Genomic DNA, 20,040 nt, shown 5'->3' with positions numbered 1-20,040 from the left:
CTTGTCTTGTGTCAGTTTTCAGGGGCAAAAAACTTCCAGAATTTGCCCATTCAATGTGATATTGGCTACAGATAGGTCATAGATGTCTGTTATTATTTTGAGGTATGTTCCATCAATATGTACTTTATTGAGAGTTTTTAACATGAAAGGGTGTTAAATTTTATCAAAAGCTTTTGCTGCATTGATTGAGGTAATCATATGGTTTTTGTCTTTAGTTTTGTTTATGTGATGAGTCACATTTTTTTATTTGGATATGTTGAACCAACCTTGCATCCGAGGAATGAAGCCTATTTGATCATGGTGGATCAGCTTTTTGATGCGCTGCTGGATTTGGTTTGCAAGTATTTTGCTGAGGATTTTTGCATTGATGTTCATCAAGGTTATTGGCCTGAAGTTTTCTTTTTATGCTGTGGCTCTGCCAGGTTTTGGAATCACGATGATGGTGGCCTCATAAATGAACTAGGGAGGAGTCAATCCTCTTCAATTTTTTTCAGATACTTTCTACAGGAATGGTACCAGTTCTTCTTTGTACATCTGGTAGAATTCAGCTGTGAATCAATCAGGTCCTGGGCTTTTTTCGGTTTGCAGGCTGTTTGTTACTGATTCAATTTTGGAGCTTGTTGCTGGTCTGTTCAGGTAATCATTTTCTTCCTGGTTTAGTCTTGGGTGGGTGTATGTGTCCAGGAATTGATCTATCTCTTTAAGGTTTTCTAGTTTGCATGCATAGAGATGTTCATAGTAGTTTTTGGTTATTTTTATTTTTATGCAGCGTTAACATTCCCTTCATTCTCTTTTAATTTTCTTTGAGACAGAGTCTTGCTTTGTCACCCAGGCTGAAGTGCGGTGGCACCATCTTGGCTCACTGCAACCTCTGCCTCATGGGTTCAAGAAATTCTCATGCTTCAGCCTTCTAAGTAGTTGGGATACAGGTGTGTGCCATCATGCCCAGCTAATTTTTGTACTTTTAGTAGAGATAGGGTTTTACCATGTTTGTCAGGCTGGTCTCAAACTCCTGGCCTCAAGTGCTCTACCTGCTTCGGTCTCCCAAAGTGCTGGGCATACTGGTATGAGCTACCACACTGGGCCTCATAATTTTTAATTGTGCTTATTTGGATATTCTCTCTTTTCTTCTTTATTAATCTAAGTGGTGGCCTATCTATATTATTAAAGTTTTCAAAAAATCAAGTCCTGGAATCATCAATCTTTTGAATTTGTTTTGTGTCTTGATTTTCTTCTGTTTAGATCTGATTTTGGTTATGTCTTGTCTTCTGCTAGCTTTAGGGTTGGTTTGTTATCACTTCTCTAATTCTTTTAGTGGTGATATTAGGTTGTTAATTTGAGATCTTTCTAACTTTTTGATGTGGGAAGATGGTACTAAGAATCTCCCTCTTATCATTGCCTCACCTGCTGCCTCATGCAGATATTTTGGTATGTTGTATCTTTGTTCTCATTATTTTCAAAGAACTGCTTGATTTCTGCTTAATTTCATTATTTACCCAAAAGTCATTCAGAAGCATGTTGTTTAATTTCCACGTAATTTCATAGTTTTGAGTGATTTTCTTAGTTTCAACTTCTATTTCTACTGCACTGTGGTCTGAGAGTGTGTTTAGCATGAATTTAGTTCTTTTACATTTGCTAAGCATTGTTTGATGTCCAATTATGTGGTTGCTTTTAGAGTATGTGCCATGTGGTGATGAGAAGAATGTATTATTCTCGTTCTGTTGTTTTTGAGTGAAGAGTTCTGTAGAGGTCAATCAGACACATTTGGTCTAATGTTGAGCTCAGATCCTGAATGTTTTTTAATTTTCTGCCTCGATGATCTGTCTAATAAGTCAGTGGAGTGTTGAAATCCCTCACTGTTATTGTGTGGGAGTCTATGTCTCTTTGTAGGTCTCTAAGAACTTGCTTTATGAATCTGGGTGCTCCTTTCTTGGGTGCATATATATTTAGGATAGTTAGGTCTTCTTGTTGAATTGAATCCTTTACCATTAGGCAATGCTCTTCTTTGCCTTTTTTAATCTTGGACTTGGCTTCTTAAAAACAACCTTAATGGTAATATTCTTTGTCTCTTAAGAGCACCTCTTTTCTTTCATTTCTTTCTTTTTCTTTTTTTGAGACATAGTCTCACTCTATTGCCAGGCTGGGTGCAATGGTGTGGTCTTGGCTCACTGCACCCTCCACCTCCTGGGTTTAGGCAATTTTCCTGCCTCAACCTCCTGAGTAGCTGGGACAACAGCAAGAATAGCCTTTATCTTAGTTCCCAACAAGTTCCTCATCTCCATCTGAGACCACCTCAGCTTAGGCTTCATTGTCCATGTCACTATCAGCATTTGGTGGAAGCCATTCAAGTCTCTAGGAAGTTCCAAACTTTCCCACATTTTCCTGTATTTTTTTTTTTTGAGATGGAGTTTTGCTTTTGTTGCCCAGGTTGGAGTGCAGTGGTGCAATCTCGGCTCACTGCAACCTCCAACTCCCAAGTTCAATCCTTTCTCCTGCCTCAGCCTCCCAAGTAGCTAGGATTACAGGCATGCACCACCATGAGCAGCTAATTTTGCATTTTCAGTAGAGACATGTTGGCCAGGCTGATCTCAAACCCCTGACCTCAGGTGATCCACCTGCCTTGATCTCCCAAAATGCTGGGATTACAGGCACGAGCTACCACACCCAGGCTTTCCTGTCTTCTTCTAAACCCTCCAAACTATTCCAACCTCTGCCTGTTACCCAGTTCCAAAGTCACTTCCACATGGGGTATCCTTGTAACAGCACCCTACTCTTTGTGGTACCAATTTACTGTATTAGTCTGTTTGCATGCTGTTATGAAGAACTAACCAAGACTGGGTAATTTAAAAAGAAAAGAGGTTTAATTGACCCACAGTTTTGCATGGCTGAGGAGGCATGGTGGCGGTGGAGGTGGTGGCTCGGCTGGAGGGAAGTCAGTGGAGGCTGAGGCTCTGGTGGCCTGGCCAGAGAGAAGTCAGCGGAGGTGGCAGCGGCGGCCCCAGCCTGGCCACAGGGAAGGCAGTGACGGCGATGGCGGCCCCAGCCCAGCCAGAGGAAAGTCAGCGTAGGCAGCAGTGGCCCCAGCCCTCCCTGGCCTAAAGGAAGTCAGTGGAGCTATGTCAGCCCTGGCCTGTCCCGGCCAGAGGGAAGTCAGTGGCAGTGGTGCGGTGGTGGCAGCCCCAGCCCGGCCAGAGGGAAGTCGGCAGCGGCGGTGGCCCCTGCCCGGCCTGGCCAGAGGGAAGTCAGCAGAGGTGGTGGCGGTGGCCCTGGCCTGGCCCGGCCACAGGGAAGTCAGCGGCGGTGGTGGCAGCAGTGGCCCCAGCCTGGCCAGAGGGAAGTGAGCAGCAGTGGCAACCCCAGCCTAGCCACAGGAAAGTCAGCGGCGGTGGCAGCGGCGGCACGGTCAGAGCGAATTTCTTTGGAGAAGCCGTGGTGGCTTCCACGTGATGGTGGAGAATGAGGCAGGTCTCTACAGTAAGTGGCGGGGACTTGTACCCCACTGGGAATCCTCCAGACCTCCCTGCTCCTTTTCCACGGCTCCCTGCTTTGTCTGGGATGGGTTGGTGGCACTACTCACACTGCCAGTGGTGAGGGATGAGTTGTGGGTGCTGTCAGGTGTTACGTTGCCCCCAGTGGTTGGGGGGGTATGAGATCCACAACATCATTGCCTGTGTCTGGGAGCTGGTTGGGGGCACTATCCAAGGCTGCTTTGCCTGCATGGGGAGCATGTTGGGGGCACTGTCTGGGGCTGCAGTGCTGGTGGTGGAGGATGGTTTAGGGTTACTATAGGGTGCTACACTGTTGGTGGAGGGGAGGGGTGGTGTTAAAGGCGCCATGGGGACTATACTGAGACGGGTTGGGGGGGCTTGTTGAGAGAGCTGCACAGGGTTGGACTGCCTGTGGAGAGGGGAGAGGTGGTGGGTGTCCCAGGGCTGCTGCCCGGCAGGGACAGCCAAGGCACTGTCCAGCACGATGGGCAGTGGCCAGGTGTGCGGCTGAAGATGGCGGAGGCTACAGGGCAGCTCCGGGGTGGGGCTGCACGACCAAGGTCTGGGTTTGGCCACTGCAAATCTTTGTTGGGAGGTGTCCCGTGGTGGGGAGTTTGGCCTGAAATAGTAGGCGGTGGTAGAAATGACACCAGGGAGCATTCACAACGGTCCTGCTGTGATTCTGGCCATGGAAACAACGCTCCATCCTTGCCACCACCCAAACGGGGTTGCGGGACTGGAGATGCAGTCCTCGGAGGCGTGTGGTTTCTGTGGGACTTCGTGCAGCCTCCCAGACTCCCTCGGGGGTCCATGACCCCTTTGCCTCTGTTTAGGCCTAAGGGAATTAGGAACCGCAGTGGACACTCCAAAGTTTTTGTGCTCCACGCTGGTGGCCCCAGCCCAGCCATCCTCCCCAGGGCCTCTCTGGTCTGGGGACCTGCCCACTGTCCTCCTGATCTCAGACAAACAGGGTGACCCTGCTCTGTGGACTTTCCCCTGTTGGAGAAGCCCCATGAAGGTGATAAACTGGTAAAGGACTCCCTGGTAAAGGACTCCATGGCAGCCTGGTCAGGGAAGATGGGGGTTCCCAGAAGCCACACTTCATTCTCAATGTTCTGCTTCACCGAGCAGAATTGGCTCAGGGGGTCAGGGTGGCCCCAGAAGTCCCTAGTCCTCTCTCCTCTGTGCTCGCTCACTTGAGTCTCAGCCTAGGTCCTGCACACAAATAGGATCTCATGGGCTGGAAACCGATGACTTCCAGGACACCAGGCCAGAAGAGACCCCAGCTGCCACCTGTTCCCCTTTGTCCTCCCTTCTAACCCTTCTTATTTGTGGATACCATTTCCGAGCACTTACTGTGCACTGGACCCTGTGTTGGGTGATTCCTGTCCAAAATGATCAGATGGGGACACGTGGAATATCTTGTCTGTGTACAGATGGGGAAACAAAGTCTTAAACTGTGCCCTGCCCAGGGTGGGATTCCCTAGCTCCCTTAGTGAGTTCATCAAAATGTGTGGGGCACAATTCAGAGCTGTGTTGGTCTCCAAGGAGGCCTGTCCCAGGGACTGGGTGTTGGCAGAGCCTGAGGCCTTGCTGTCCATTGAGGAGCCTTCCTGCACAAAGGGGCCCTGTCCCTTGCTGTCCATCAGAGAAGCCTTCTTGCACAAAGGGACCGTGGAGGTGGGGGAGCACATCAGGCAGGGGTCCCCGAAGGCTCTGACTGTCAGATTCACCTTTTCAAGAGAGTGGGAACTGTGTACACTTCCCACCTCCTGTGTCTACCCCCTGGGCCTGGAGATATTCCCTCACAACCCTTAGCTTTTTGGATGGGGAGCCAAGGCCCATGGAGCACATCTCTGGGAGGGTCATATGGACAGCCCATGCAAGGCTGCAGACCTGTAATCCCTGGCTCACTGTCTCTGTGCACCAACTGGGGGCCTACCTTATGCCAGCCCTCTCTATGAGCAGCGCATGTAAGCTGGTGCCTGCAGAACATTGAGGAGATATCTGCATGGGGCAGGTGCTTGACAGGTTACCTCCTGGGCTGTGCTGGGGAGTGAGCAATCTTAGTTGGGCTGAGCACTGAGAAAAGGGGACTTCTAGAAGAAATTCAGGAGGGGAGGTTGATACCCAAGTGTCTGGAGGCCAATTGGTTTGGGGCCATAGGAACTCAGGGAGGTCTCTTATAGGTAGGACAGCAAGCTGAACATGAATTAACCAGGTAGAAACCAAGGAATAGGTATTATCAGCCCAGAGTGGAATGGTGCTGTTGGGGGCTTCCAGGCATGAAAATCTCATGGGCTTAGAGGGCTGGGTGAGCATGGGTGGGGTCAGCTCCCACAGGGCCTCGAATGCCAGGCTGAGAGCATCAGTCTAGGCTGGTAAGAAGGTTCATGTTGGGGTGATAGAGTGTGGGTCCATGGTCCTGGTGCCAGTTTGGCAAGAAGGCAGGGGATGTGGGATGTGGGTGTGGTGAAGGCTTGGTGGGTGTGTGCCAGAGCGAGCCATCTTCCTTTGTCCTGTAAACAGTTCAGAGACTTGTTTATGGGGAGCTGGCACTGAGATGGTTTCCTTTCTTGTGCCTTTTCTGGCTTCCAAGTGCTGCCTGTGTGTAGTTTGCGTACACAACTCGCAGGCAACCACAGGAAGCACAGAGCCCTCAAGCCGCAGAGCCTGGATTCAGAACCTGGACCAACCATGCTGCCTATGCCAGCTGACTCATGGCTCACAGTGACTCATGGCTCTGCAGCTACAGAGGCTCCTGGCTAGCGGCTTGCAGAGCAGGAGGAGGCCTCTACGGGATGCTGGCCACGGTCCACCTACAGCCCTTGGGCCTTGGACCATTCATTGCAGAACTCTTTAGTGAGCACCTACTGCGTCCCCAGCCACGTGTGCAGCACTGGAGAGGACAGCCGTGGGCCTGCTCTTGGTCTGGCAGGGAGTAGACTGCTGTAGCTGATTACAGTGAATTCGCATGTTCATCAGAGGGGCGGAATGTCTGGATGTCAACAGGTGGTCCTCAACACGGCTGTGCCTGGGCCCGGATCTTGATCCGTTACTTCATATCTGGCTGCAGTCTCAGGCAGGTGCCTTATCTTCTCACTGTGCCTTAGTTTCCCTATCTGAAAATGGGGCTTGTGGTCATCCTTATGTTGCAGAGCTGTTGGAAGGATGAAGGTTGTAGGTAGATGTAGGGCTCACAGAATGCCAGACATATGGGATTGCTCTGTGGATTTTGGCGAATTCATTTTAGTTCTTGAACTAGAGGGCTGCAGGCTCTGGAGCCTGTCCATGCGGCCTTGGCAGGTCACTTGGCATCCCTGTGCTTGGCTTCCTCACCATGATGGGGCTGCTGGCGAATCCGCATAGGCTGCTGGGGGACTCAGTGCAGGTGAGGGCTGAGCCAGACTTCCCAGCCCCAGACACTGCCTCCCTGTGCAGCCCATGGCGAGTGGCTTCAGCTAAATGATGGGGTGACTGATGGCCTCAAATGGGCATCATTGGGGGTAGCCACTGTGAACCAGGATGGCCCCCCATTACTCTCTTGAGGGCAGGTATCTGTGGGGTAAGGACATTTTTGTGGGGTTGCTTGGTGAATGCCAGCCCGCACCCATACACTGTGAGCCCCTGGAGGATGTGGATGGATCAACCCATCACTATGGTCCGGAACCTGGTACAGGGCAAGCGTGCTAAGATGGGCTGTTCTCATCTGGGCCTCGGTCTGTGGGGTCTACACAGGGCACCATGGAGTGTGGCTGCTTTTGGGGCAGGTCCACATTCTGTGGTGCAGAAAGACCAGCCAGGAGGCAGTAGCAACTGGAAAGAGACATGAGGAAGTAAAACAGTCTGTTGAGTCTGTGCCTTAAGAAGGAAACCCGAGAGGGGCCCTACTATGTCCAACATCATGACTGTTTTTGTTTTGAGACAGTCTCACTCTGTCACCTGGGCTGGAGTACACTGGCACACTCTCGGCTCATTGGAACCTCCAACTCCCAGGTTAAACGATTCTCCTGCCTTGGCCTCCCAAAGTGCTGGGATTACAGGCGTGAGCCATTGTGCCCAGCCTTCATTTCTTTTTTCTTTTGCTCTTGTTGCCCCGGCTGGAATGCGATGGCATGATCTTGGCTCGCTGCAACCTCTGCCTCCCAGGTTCAAGTGATTCTCCTGCCTCAGCCTTCCAAGTAGCTGGGATTACAGGCATGTGCCACCATGCCCGGCTGATTTTGTATTTTAAATAGAGATGGGATTTCTTCATGTTAGTCCAGCTGGTCTCGAACTCCCGACCTCAAGTGATCCACTGGCCTTGGCCTCCCAAGTGTTGGGATTACAGGCATGAGCCACCATGCCCGGCCTCAGATTTCATTTCTTTTTAGCACTGAATAATATTCGTTGTATGGACAAACCAGAGTTTCTTTCCATTTACATTTTTTGTGAGAAAATATACAGAAACATAAAATTTACCTTCTTATCCGTTTTTCAGTGAACACTTCAGTGATTTAAATATACTCAGTGTTGTGCAGGCCTCACCACTGTCCATTTCCAGAACCTCTTTATCATCCCAAACAGAAATTTTGTACCCGTTAAACAATAGCTCCCCTTTCTCCTTCTGCCCACACCTTCTGATAATCTCTATTCTATTTCCTGTCTGTATGAATTTGACTGCTCTAAGTACTTCATATAAGTGGAATCATATAGTATCTGTCCTTTTGTGCCTTGTTTATTGGACTTAGTATAATGTTTTCAAGGTTCATCCATGTTGTAACATCCATGTATCAGAATTTCATTTCTTTTTAGGGCTGAATAATATTCCATTGTACATATGTATGTACTACATTTTGACAATTTCATTCATCTTTCTGGTGAACATTTGCACTATTTCCATCTTTTGGATATTTTGAATAATGCTGCTATGAAAACCAGTGTGCAAGTATTCATTGAGTTCCTGCATTTATTGAATTCTTTATGACAGAGTCACTTTGTTCCCCAGGCTGGAGTGCAGTGGTGTGATGTTGGCTCACTGCAACCTCTGCCTCCCAGATTCAAGTGATTCGCATGCCTCAGCCTCCCCAGTAGCTGGCACCACAGGTGAGTGCCACCACACCTGGCTAGTTTTTTGTATTTTTATTTTATTTTATTTACTAATTTTTTTAGATGGAGTCTTGCTCTATCACCCAGGCTGGAGTGCAGTGGCCTGATCTTGACTCACTGCAACCTCTGCCCCTCCCCGGGTTCAAGCAATTCTTGCCTCAGCCTCCCCAGTAGCTGGGACTATAGGCATTCACCAACATGCTTGGCTAAATTTTGTATTTTTTAAATAGAGATGGGGTTTCACCATGTTGGCCAGGCTGGTCTTGAACTCCAGACCTCGTGATCCACCCACCTCTGCCTCCCAAAGGACCTGTATTTTTTTTTTGAGACAGAGTCTCACTCCGTCACCAGGCGCCAGGCTGGAGTGCAGTGGCATGACCTCAGCTCACTGCAACCTCTGCCTCCCAGGTTCAAGCAATTCTCCTGCTTCAGCCTCCTGAGTAGCTGGGACTACAAGTGTGCCACCACGCCCAGCTAATTTTTTTGTATTTTTAGTAGAGACAGGCTTTGCCGTGTTGTCCAGCCTGGTCTTGAACTCCTGACCTCAAGCAATCTGCCCACCTCGGCCTCCCAAAGTGGTGGGATGACAGGTGTGGGCCACTGTACCTGGCAGAGGTCTTGCTTTTAGTTGTCTAGGGTATATACCTGGAAGTAGAATTTCTGGATCACACAATAATTCTATGTTTACATTTTTGAGGAAATGCCATACTGTTTTGTTCCACAGTGACTGCACTATTTTACATTTTCACCAGTAATGCCCAAGAGTTTGAATTTCATATCCTTACCAACACTTGTTATATTAATATATAGCTATCCTAATGAGTATAAAGTGATATCTCATTGTGGTTTGAGTTTGCATTTCCTTAATAACTAATGATGAGCTTTTTTTTTTTTTTGAGATGGAGTCTTGCTCTGTCTCCCAGAATGGAGTTCAGTGGTGCAATCTTGGCTCACTGCAACCTCCGCCTCCCAGGTTCAAGCAATTCTCCCATCCAGCCTCCCAAGTAGCTGGGATTACAGGCACATACCACCATGCCTGGCTAATTTTTGTATTTTTAGTAGAGATGGAGTTTCTCCATGTTGGCCAGGCTGGTCTTGAACCCCTGACGTGATCCACCCGCATCAGCCTCCCAAAGTGCTGGGATTACAGGTGTGATGAGCATTTTTTCTGGTTCTTATTGGCCAGTTGTATATTTTCGTTAGAGAAATGTCTATTCAAGCTATTTGCCTGTTTTTGAATTTCGTTCTTTGTGTCTTTTGCTGTTCAGTTGTAGGAGTTCTTTATGGAGTATGAATACTAATCCCTTATGAGATATATGCTTTGCAAATATTTCTCTTATTTATGCGAACTGTTTTTTTCACTCTCTTTTTCCCACTCTTTTAATTAAAAATAGGGTTTAACTCTAGACTCTCTTATTCTATGCCAGTGACCCATATGTCTTTCTTTATGATAGTATCACATTGTTTTCATTATTGTAGCTTTTTACACTAAGTTTGGAAAGCAGGAAATATGAGTCTCCCAACCCTGTTTTCTTGGTGGTGGTGGTGTTTTATTTTGTTTTGTTTTGCTTTTTTAAGATTTTTGTTGTTGGCTATACAGGTATCTTGAAATTCTATAGGAGTTGGTTTTTTCTATTTCTGCAAAAAACACTTGAGGTTTTGATAGGGATTGCTTTGAATCCGTAGATTGCTTTGGGTAGTGCTTGCAGCAGTGTTTTGTGGTTTTCAGTGTACAAGATTTTCATCTTCTTGATTAAATTTTTTCCTAAGTATTTTATTCTTTTCAATGCTCTTGTAAATTGAGTAGTTTTCCTAGTTTTTGGATTGTTCATTGTTAGTGTGTAGAGATGAAATCATTTTGTGTGTTGATTTTATATCTTGCAACCTTGCTGCATGATTTTAATTAGCTCTAACTTTAAAGAAAAAGATTTTGGCCATGTGCTGTGGCTCACGCCTGTAATCCCAGCACTTTGGGAAACCGAAGTGGGTGGATCACAAGATCAAGAGATTGAGACCATCCAGGCCAACATGGTGAAACCCCATCTCTACTAAAAAATACAATTAGCTGGGCATGGTGGTGTGCCATTGTAGTTCCAACTACTCAGGAGGCTGAGGCAGGAGAATTGCTTGAATCCAGCAGGCGAGGTTGCAGTCAGCTGAGGTAGCGCCACTGCACAACAGCCTGGCGCCTGGTGACAGAGTGAGACTGTCTCAAAAAAAAAAAAAAAAAAAAAGATTCTGGGTTTTCTCTATATAAAATCACGTCATCTGTGAACAGAAAAATTTTACTTTTTCCTGTACAATTTGGATGCCTTTTATTCCTTTTCCTTTTCTTGCCTAATTGCTCTGGTTAGAACTTCCAATACTAGGTTGAATAGAAGTGGTGAAAGTAGACATCTTCATTTTCTTCCTGATCTTAAAGAAGAAGCTTTCAGTCTTTCACCATTAAGGTATGAGCTGTGGGCTTTTCATATAAAAATATCCTTCAACGTGAGGTGGCACTGCCTGTAATCCCAGCACTTTGATCCCAGCACTTTGAGGCAGAGGCAGGTGGATCACAAGGTCGACAGATGGAGACTATCCAGGCCAACATCGTGAAACCCCATCTCTACTAAAAATACAAAAATTAGCTGGGTGTGGTGGCACATGCCTGTAATCCCAGCTACTCTTGAGGCTGAGGTGGAAGAATCACTTGAACCCAGGAGGTGGAGGTTGCAGTGAGCCAAGGTTGTACCACTGTGCTCCAGCCTGGCAACAGAGCAAGACCCCGTCTCAAAAAAAAAAAAAAAAAATCTGAGGATGTTCAAATCCCTTACATAAAATGGTATAATATTTGCACCTACACATATCCTCCTGTATATTTTAAATCATCTCTAGGTTACTTATAATACCTAACACAATGTAAATGGTATGTAAATAAGGGTTGTACTGTATTTTTAAGACTTTTATTTTTTGTTGTATTATTTTTTATTGCTTTTTCCCAAATATTTTGTATCTGTTGTTGCTTTAATCCCTGGATATGGAACCTGCAGAGACAGAGTGCCAACTCTATGGCCTTTAACACGTTGAGGACGTTTCCTTCTGTCTTAGTCCATTTTGTGCTGCTAGAACAGAACACTTGAAACTGGGGAATTTATAATGAGCAGAAATTTTCAGGCTCATGCTTCTAGAGGTTTGGAAGTCCAAGCTGGCATCTGGTGAGGGCCTTCTTGCTGTGTTATCCCATGGTGGAAGGCAGAAGAGCTAGAGAGAATAAGAGGGAGCAAGAGAGGAAGAAACAAACGTGAAGCTTCAAGCCCTTTTATGGTTGGCATTATTCCATTCATGACGGTAGAGCCTCTCATTGGGCATTATCTCTCAGTACTGTTACATTGGGGATTAAGTTTCCAATACATGCTTTTTGACACATTCAAACCATAGCATCTTCTAGACCTAATTAGTTGAATGTTTATATCAAGAAAGGATTTTGACATTTATCAAATGCTTTTTCTGCATCAACTGAAATGGCTATGTAATTTTTTTCCTTCATCTTATTAATGTGGTATATTTCCTTGATAGATTTTTTCATTTTTACATGTTGAACCATCCTTGTGTTCCAGGAATCAATCAATCTATTATTCTTTTAATATGCTGCTGAATTTGATTTGCTAGTATTTTGTTGATTTTTTTATCAATATGCATAAGGAGTATTGGTCTGTAGTGTTCTTTTCCATTTTTCTCTTTTTGCAGAGACAAGGTCTTGCTGTATTGCCCAAGTGATCTTGAATTCCTGGCCTCAAGTGACTCTCTTGTCTGTCTCCCAAAGTGGTTTTCTTTTCTTAAAGCGTCTTTGTCTGTTTGGAATCAGGGTAAAACTGACCTCATAGAATTAGTTATGGAGTGTTCCCTCCTCTTCAGTTTTTTTGGAAAAGTTTGAAGAGGATTAGTCTTAGTTCTTCTTTAAATGTATGGTAGAATTAACCAACAAAGCTATCCGGTCCTGAGCTTTTCTTTCTTGGGACATTTTTGATTAATGGTTTAATCTTCTTACTAGTTATTGGTCAGGTTTTTTATTTCCTTGTGATTTAGTTTTGGTAGATTGTGTTTTGGGAATGTGTTCATTTCATTTATCCAATTTGTTGGTATACAGATGTTCATTGTATTCTCTTATGTTCCTTTTTATTTCTGTAAAGTTCATGGTAATGTCCTCACTTTCAGTCCTGATAATAGTAATTTGAGTCTTGTTTTTGTCGGTCTAGCTGGTTTTGTCATTTTTATTGATCTTATCAGAGAAGCAACTTTGGTTTTCTTGATTTTTCTCCACAGTTTTTTGATTCTCTATTTCATTCGTCTTCACCCTAATCTTTATTATTTCCTTCCTTCTGTGTGCTTTGGGTTTAGTTTGGTCTTCAATCTCTCTGGTCTTTACTCTTTCCTTTTCTCATTCCTTAAGATGTAATGTTAGGTTACCGATTTAAGATTTTTTAAAATATATGCATTTGCAACTATAATTTGCCCTCTCAGCATTGCTTTTGCTGCATCCCTTAGGTCTTGGTGTGGTAGAGTGTGTGTGTGTGTGTGTGTGTGTGTGCGTGTGTGCGTGTGTATATGGTTTTCTCATGTGATTTCCTACTTTCCCTCATGATTTCTTTTTTGATCCATTGGTTGTTTGTTTAGACAGTCTCACTCTGTCACCCGGGCTGAAGTGCAGTGGTGCGATTTCAGCTCACTACAACCTCCACTTCCCAGGTCGAAGCAATTCTTGTGCCTCAGCCTCCCAGGGAGCTGGGATTACTGGTGTGCATCACCATGCGCGGCCAATGTTTGTATTTTTAATAGAGATGGGGTTTCGCCATGTTGACCAGGCTGGTCTCAAACTCCTGGCCTAAGTGATCTGACTGCCTCAACTTCCCAAAGTGCTGGCATTACAGGTGTGAGCCACCATGCCTCACCTCATTGGCTATTTAATTTTATCATATTTGTGAGTTTTTCAGTTTTCTATTATTGATGTATAGCTTCATTCTATGTGATCAGAAAATATTTTTGTATAATTTAGCCTTTTAAAGTATATTAAAACTTATTTTGTGGCCAGGCGTGGTGACTCACACCTGTAATCCCAGCACTTTGGGAGGTCAAGGCAGGTGGATCATGAGGTCCAGAGATTGAGACCATCCTGGCCAACATGGTAAAACCCTGTCTCTACTAAAAATACAAAAAAATTAGCTGAGCGAGGTGGCACACCCCTGTAGTCCCAGCTACTTGGGAGGCTGAGGCAGGAGAATCGCTTGAACCCTGGAGATGGAGACTGCAGTAAGCTGAGTTCACATCACTGCACTATAGCCTGGGCAACAGTGTGAGACTCTGTCTCAAAAATAAATAAATAAATAAATAAAACTTATTTTGTGGCCCATCTAGGGGAATGTTTCATGTGCACTTGAGAAAATGTCTATTCTCTATTATTGGATAGAGTGTTCTGTATATGTCTACCAGGTATAATTGGCTTATGGTGTTGTTGGAGTCCTCTCTTTCCTCATTTATCTTCTGTCTGGTGGTTCTATCTCTTATTGTAAGTGGTGTTTTGAAGTCTCCAAATATTATAGAGATATCTATTTCTCCCTTCAATTCTGCCAGTGTTTGTCTATATATTTTGAAGCTCTGATATTTGGTGCATGTATGTTTATAACTGTTACATATTCTTGATGGATTTATCCTTTTATTAATACATAATGTACTTTTTAATCTCTTGTAACAGTTTTTACTTATAGTCTATTTTGTCTGATATTTGTATAGCTACCTCAGCTCTCTTTTGATTACTATTGGTGTAGGATTTGTTTTTACATCCTTTCACTTTCAACCTCTTCGTGTCTTTAGATCTAAAGTGAGTCTTTTGTAGACAGCATATAGTTGTATCATGTTTGAAAAATCCATTCTGCCTATCTATGCCTTTGATAGGAAAGTTTGGCTGGGCACGGTGGCTCATGCCTGTAATCCCAGCACTTTGGAAGGCTGAGGCAGGCAGATCACCTGAGGTGAAGAGTTTGACACCAGCCTGGCCAACATGGTGAAATGCTGTCTCTACTAAAAAAGTTACAGAACTAGCCAGGAGTGGTGGCACATGCTTGTACTCCCAGGGAGAATTGCTTGAACCAGGAGGAAGAGGTTGCAGTGAGCCGAGATCCGGCCATTGCACTCCAGCCTGGGCAACAGAGCAAGACTCCATCTCAAAAAAAAAAAAAAAAAGAAAGAAAAAAGAAACTGTATCCTATTTACATTTGAAGTAATTGCTGATAAGGAATGCATTACTACTGCCATTTTGCTATTTTTTTCCTGTATGTCTTGTAGCTTTTTTGACCCTCATTTATTCTGTTACTGCTTTCTTTTGTGTTTTGTTGATTTTTTATAGTAACACATTTAGATTCCCTTCTCATTTTCTTTTGTGTTATATTCTATAAATATTTTCTTTGCGTTTTCCTCTCTGTCCATGGGGAAACAGGACAAGCTGCCACAAGTCTGTAAGGTGATGCACTTGTTCAGTCCCCTTGTTCAGTCCCCGTGGGGATCCTGTGCCCCATCCTCGCCATGCCCTCTCATCGTCACTCCACCGCTTGGCCTTAAAGATCTGTCATTCTAAGAAACATTCTTAATGGAAAAGAATGGTACAATGATGTTTAATGATGATTCTGGGGAAAAAAGGGCAAATGAAAAGCATTTCTAACTCTGGGAGAACTCACTGGTTTACTGTTGGTAGAAGCTTCTTGGGGCCTTGAAGACACATTGTGTCCCATGGTGATGCTAGCATGGGCTATCCTGAGCCCTGTGTCCCTGTGTCTGTGCCACTGTGAAGATCTGCAGAGCCCACGTCTGGGCATTCTCAATTTTGAACTCCGGAGCTCAAGTGATCCACCCACCTCGGCCTCCCAAAATGCTTGGATTACAAGTGTGAGCCATCGCACCTGGTCTGAGCTACCGCGCCTGGCCCTGGGCATTCTGAGCCACCTGTGTCACCTGTGCCTTCTGCAGACACCAGCTGTTTCCTGATGGCCCTGCAGGTAGCCCTTGAAAAGTGGATTCTTAGCCCCTCTGAGTTTGTTTTCTGTGATAAGCTCTGTGAAAGTGGGTTTCCACCACAACCCCTCACTTCGACCTTCTGATGAGGCAGGTTGGCAGGAGGCAGGTTGGCAGGCCAGGAGCAGTTCTCAGCTGTGCAATGTGCACCACACAGGCTGGGATGGCTATGACCCTGCAGGTGCACCCTCCTGGTGGGCACCCTCCTCAGGGGTGATGCCCTCCTGTGGTCAGTGTCAGGATGAGGCTGCTGTCTATGGTCCCCTTGGGCTGTGCTGGCTCATGCACCTGTGCTATCTGTTTTAGATCAGACCTACTGCGACCGCCTGGTGCAGGACACGCCTTTCCTGACAGGCCACGGGCGCTTGAGTGAGCAGCAGGTGGACAGGATCATCCTCCAGCTGAACCGCTACTACCCAGAGATCCTTACCAACAAGGAGGCGGAAAAGGTGCTGAGGAGGTGAGGGGGATGCCTAAGACACTGCTCAGTTTCCGTTCCTTTCTGGGCTGGGAGAAGCTGGTGACCGGCCCTGGGTCATTCTCTCACAGGATGACACACTAGGTGTGTCAGGATTCAGAGGTGACCATCTGGACCTGGCTATTAAGGCTGCCTGAGCTACAAACTGGCCCTTTGGGGTGAGCCCAAATGAGCCCAGAACATCATCAGGTCTCTGTGCCTCGGTTTCTTCATATGTAATTAGGCTTGCTGTCCCCTCCCCCAGTTGCTGGGAGGGTTACAGAAGATAACACGTGATGACACATGAAGCACAGGACAGTATAAGATGTGGTAGGTGGGGGGGGGTGGACGAGAAAGGGGGTGAGAGGGAAGGCTGAGGAGGGAGGGGCAGAGGGAGAGCTGAAGTGGGATGGGGACCAGAGGTTGGAACTGGCCCACCCCAGTGCCACAGGGCTTTGCACTCTGCATCTTCCGAAGGTTCAAAGTGGGCAAACATTTGCTTCCTTTTCTCTAATTTCTACCTTGCTGTACGAGGCTGGAAAGCCCAGCATGTCACAGGTAGGCAAAGCTTTTAGGCAAGCAGATGCTGACCCACAGCCGCAACTCACTCTGCCCCTCTCAGCAGTGCTGAGCGGGTTGGTCCCCCAGGAGCCCCAGCTTCCCCATGGTGGAGTGGACAACTTGAGCCCTGGGCTGGCAGGTGTGGTGAGGACTGGCTGAGCTGAGCCAAGTAAATGTCTGCCCAAGAGCCCTCATCCCCAGATGGCCCTACAGCCCTGTGGGCAGCCACGCTCATCACCCCATCTCACAGAGGTGGTCCCAGGGCCCAAGAGGCAGCCACTTGCCCAGGTCACTCATCTCAGGAGTGTCAGGTTACATCCGAGTTCGTCCTATTACTTGGGAAAGTGCCCAGGGCCAGAGGCTGTCACTCTGTCACATGGCCCTGGCCTCTCAGAGCTGCAGAGCTGGGCACACCAGGGTGGCTCTGCTGGAGATGGCATTTAAGATGCAATTCCTGGGCTCTGTCCTGGGAGGTCTGTTCTGCCCATCCCCCCAGTGCCCGGTGGCCCTGAGGGGATACTGGATGAGAGAGTTGGGCACCCCCTGCCAGGCTCCACCCACATCTGAGCCACCTGTTCCTTGACAGCCATCACCAAGACCAGAGGGATGGGCTGTGGGTGCCAGAGACTGCTAGGCCTTTAGGGTACAGGTCCTGCCAGCCTCTTTCCCCTCTGGGTGACTCCAATTGAGTCCCTTCTCCTCTTGGAGCTGTCATTTCCTCACGTAGCAAGGTGTCATGATGCCATGTGCAGGGCTGTCCTGAGGGTTGGGGCATCTCCTGGAACAGTGAGGTTGGCCCACAACAGAACAGGAGTCAACACAGGCCCTGCTCCAGGCTCAGGTGCTGCTTCTGTTATGAAAGTTAGGCGCTCAAATCCATCTCTTATTATTGTAACTGAAGTCTAATACATGTTCACTTTTTTTTTTTTTTGAGACGGAGTTTCGCTCTTGTTACCCAGGCTGGAGTGCAATGGCGTGATCTCGGCTCACTGCAACCTCCGCCCCCTGGGTTCAGGCAATTCTCCTGCCTCAGCCTCCTGAGTAGCTGGGATTACAGGCACGCGCCACCATGCCCAGCTAATTTTCTGTATTTTTAGTAGAGATGGGGTTTCACCACGTTGACTAGGATAGTCTCGATCTCTTGACCTCGTGATCCACCCGCCTCGGCCTCCCAAAGTGCTGGGATTATAGGCTTGAGCCACCGCACCTGGCCTCACTTTTTAAACGTTTAGAAAGTTTTAGATGTTTATACAAGAAAAAGCACATATTTCTTCCTCCCAGGCACTGTAGCTCCTGTCACCCATGTGTCTGCCGTTTCCATACTGCCAGGGAATGGCAACTCCGGTTCCCTGTGGCCGTGCAGAATGATATGTTGCCACCAGGTGGCAGCACCAGGCCATGGGCCTGCAGGTCAAGTCCCAGTGAGGCCTGTCCACTAACCTTGAGAACCACACATTTCTCTGTCAGACACATCGAAAAGAGCCAATACTTTCATCAACCTTTTTTTTTTCTTTCTCTTTTTTGTTTTGAGAGAGAGTCTCTGTGGCCCAGGCTGGAGTGCAGTGGTGTGATCTCAGCTCAAAGCGACCTCCAGCTCTTGGTTTCAAGTGATCCTCTGGCCTCAGCCTCCCAAATAGCTGGAATTACAAACATGTACCACTATGCCTGGCTCAGTTTTGGTACTTTTAGTAGAGACAGGGTTTCACTATGTTGGCCTGGCTGGTGTCAAACTCCCGGCCTGAAACTCCTGATCCGCCTGCCTCAGCCTCCCAAAGTGCCGGGATTATAGACATGAGCCACATAATGAGCTTCAACTTGTTTTTTAAATACTTGAATCACATTCCTCTAGACTGAAAAATAACAGAAGTTGGCACTTATACCATCACTTCATTGATTCCCCGCCGTAGCCCACCATGCGGGTTCTTTATCCCCTTTTTACAAATGAAGAAACCAGGTCTCAGAGGGGTGGAGTAGCTGGCTAAAGTCTCACAGGAAGGTACACTAAGTCCCAACACTTGGAATGATGTCACTGGCCCTGTGCTTTCCTTGTGACCGCTCCCAGCCTCAGTTTCCCAACCTCCTGCCCCACAGGGAGTATGAAGAGTAGCAGTTGATGATGACAGAGGCAGTGCCAGGCACTGTGGTGTGTGGGTAGCGGGCAGGGTGTCACAGGGTCCAGCAGGTATCCTGACACCCAATGGGGAAGCTGAGGCTGGGGGCCTGAGCCTGGCACTCTGCCTTGCCCCACAGCCAGCCCCTCTGCCCTGATCTTCCCTGGCACCCCCTTGTACCCTCAGTTCCAGAACCCCAAGGCGTCCTTGTGTGTGCGGCTCTGTGACCTCCTGAGCCACCTGCAGCAGAGTGGCGAGCGGGACTGCCAGGAGTTCTACCGAGCCCTGTACATCCACGCCCAGCCCCTGCAGAGCCGCCTGCCCAGCCGCCATGCTCTGCGTGTTTTACGTCTCCAGCCATGCATGCTTGGAGCTGGCCCAGGGAGAGCACCCCAGCCTGCTGTTAAGGGCACGGATGTCCTCCGGACCACCCAAGTCTGCTGCAGCCCAGGCCTGGCATCCCCTTACCCAGCCCCTCCCTAGAGGCCACCCTAGGCCCTGAGGGGAGAGTGTGGCAGGCTCAGGCAGTGCAGACGTTGGTCTCTGTCTCCCACTCCCTCTCCTCCGTCTCTCACGGCAGTTTCCATGCCGAATGGGGCATCCTGTACATCTACTCTTGCTCTTCCTTTTCTAGCCTCATTCCAGCGGGATCCCTTCATAACTGTCGGGGTAGCAGCCTTGTTCCCACAGCTGCATGGCGCTCCCAGGCGGTCCCAGCTGGAATTACCCAACCCCATGACAGGCCCTTTCATTGCAGCGATCAGTTTCTATTTGTGAAGGGAGGAGGAAGGCAGAGGTGGGCTGGTGTCTCTGGCCCGGGACTGGAATTTCATCTTAATGACTGCCCCTGAGCGCACGCAGCGCCCCGAAGCCCGCGCCCGGCCAGCGAGCCGGGGGACGCCGGCACCTTGGCCCAGGGACCACCAGTCCGCCCCTCCCACTCCGTCCGGATCTAGCAGCTTCAGCGCGGCCGCGCTCGCCTACCGGCCCCACGGACCCCGGCCCCTGCGAAGGAGGCGCGGCGCCGACGAGCCGGGCGGGAGCCGCCGCCGCGGGAGGAAGTGTGCTGCTCCCAGGCTCCGTCCGCCGCGGGGCGCGCCCCAATGTCAGCCGCGGGTCGGAGCGCAGGTCAAGGGCCGCCGCTGCCCTAGCCCCATCGACTGGAGGTGGCCTCTTATATGGAATTTGGACCCCGCGCTCCCTTCCATGGCTGGAGCCCCGGCCGCGGCCCTGGCCCAGTCCGCCGCCTCCCGCTAGACGCTCTGGAGGAGGAGGAAGAGGAGGAGACGCA

The 20,040-nt window shown here is 48.1% G+C and overlaps 1 pseudogene; it reads left to right on the top strand.

Annotated features, from left to right (window-relative positions):
- The first annotated feature begins 6,289 nt into the window (after positions 1-6,289).
- Positions 6,290-20,006, top strand: LOC128930633 (uncharacterized; annotated as a pseudogene).
- Positions 20,007-20,040: the final 34 nt, after the last annotated feature.

Source organism: Callithrix jacchus, chromosome 1, assembly GCF_049354715.1.
Source record: "Callithrix jacchus isolate 240 chromosome 1, calJac240_pri, whole genome shotgun sequence".
NCBI classification, from domain to species: domain Eukaryota; kingdom Metazoa; phylum Chordata; class Mammalia; order Primates; family Cebidae; genus Callithrix; species Callithrix jacchus.
Note: the sequence above shows the minus strand (reverse complement) of the source record. Positions and strands in the feature narration are given on the sequence as shown.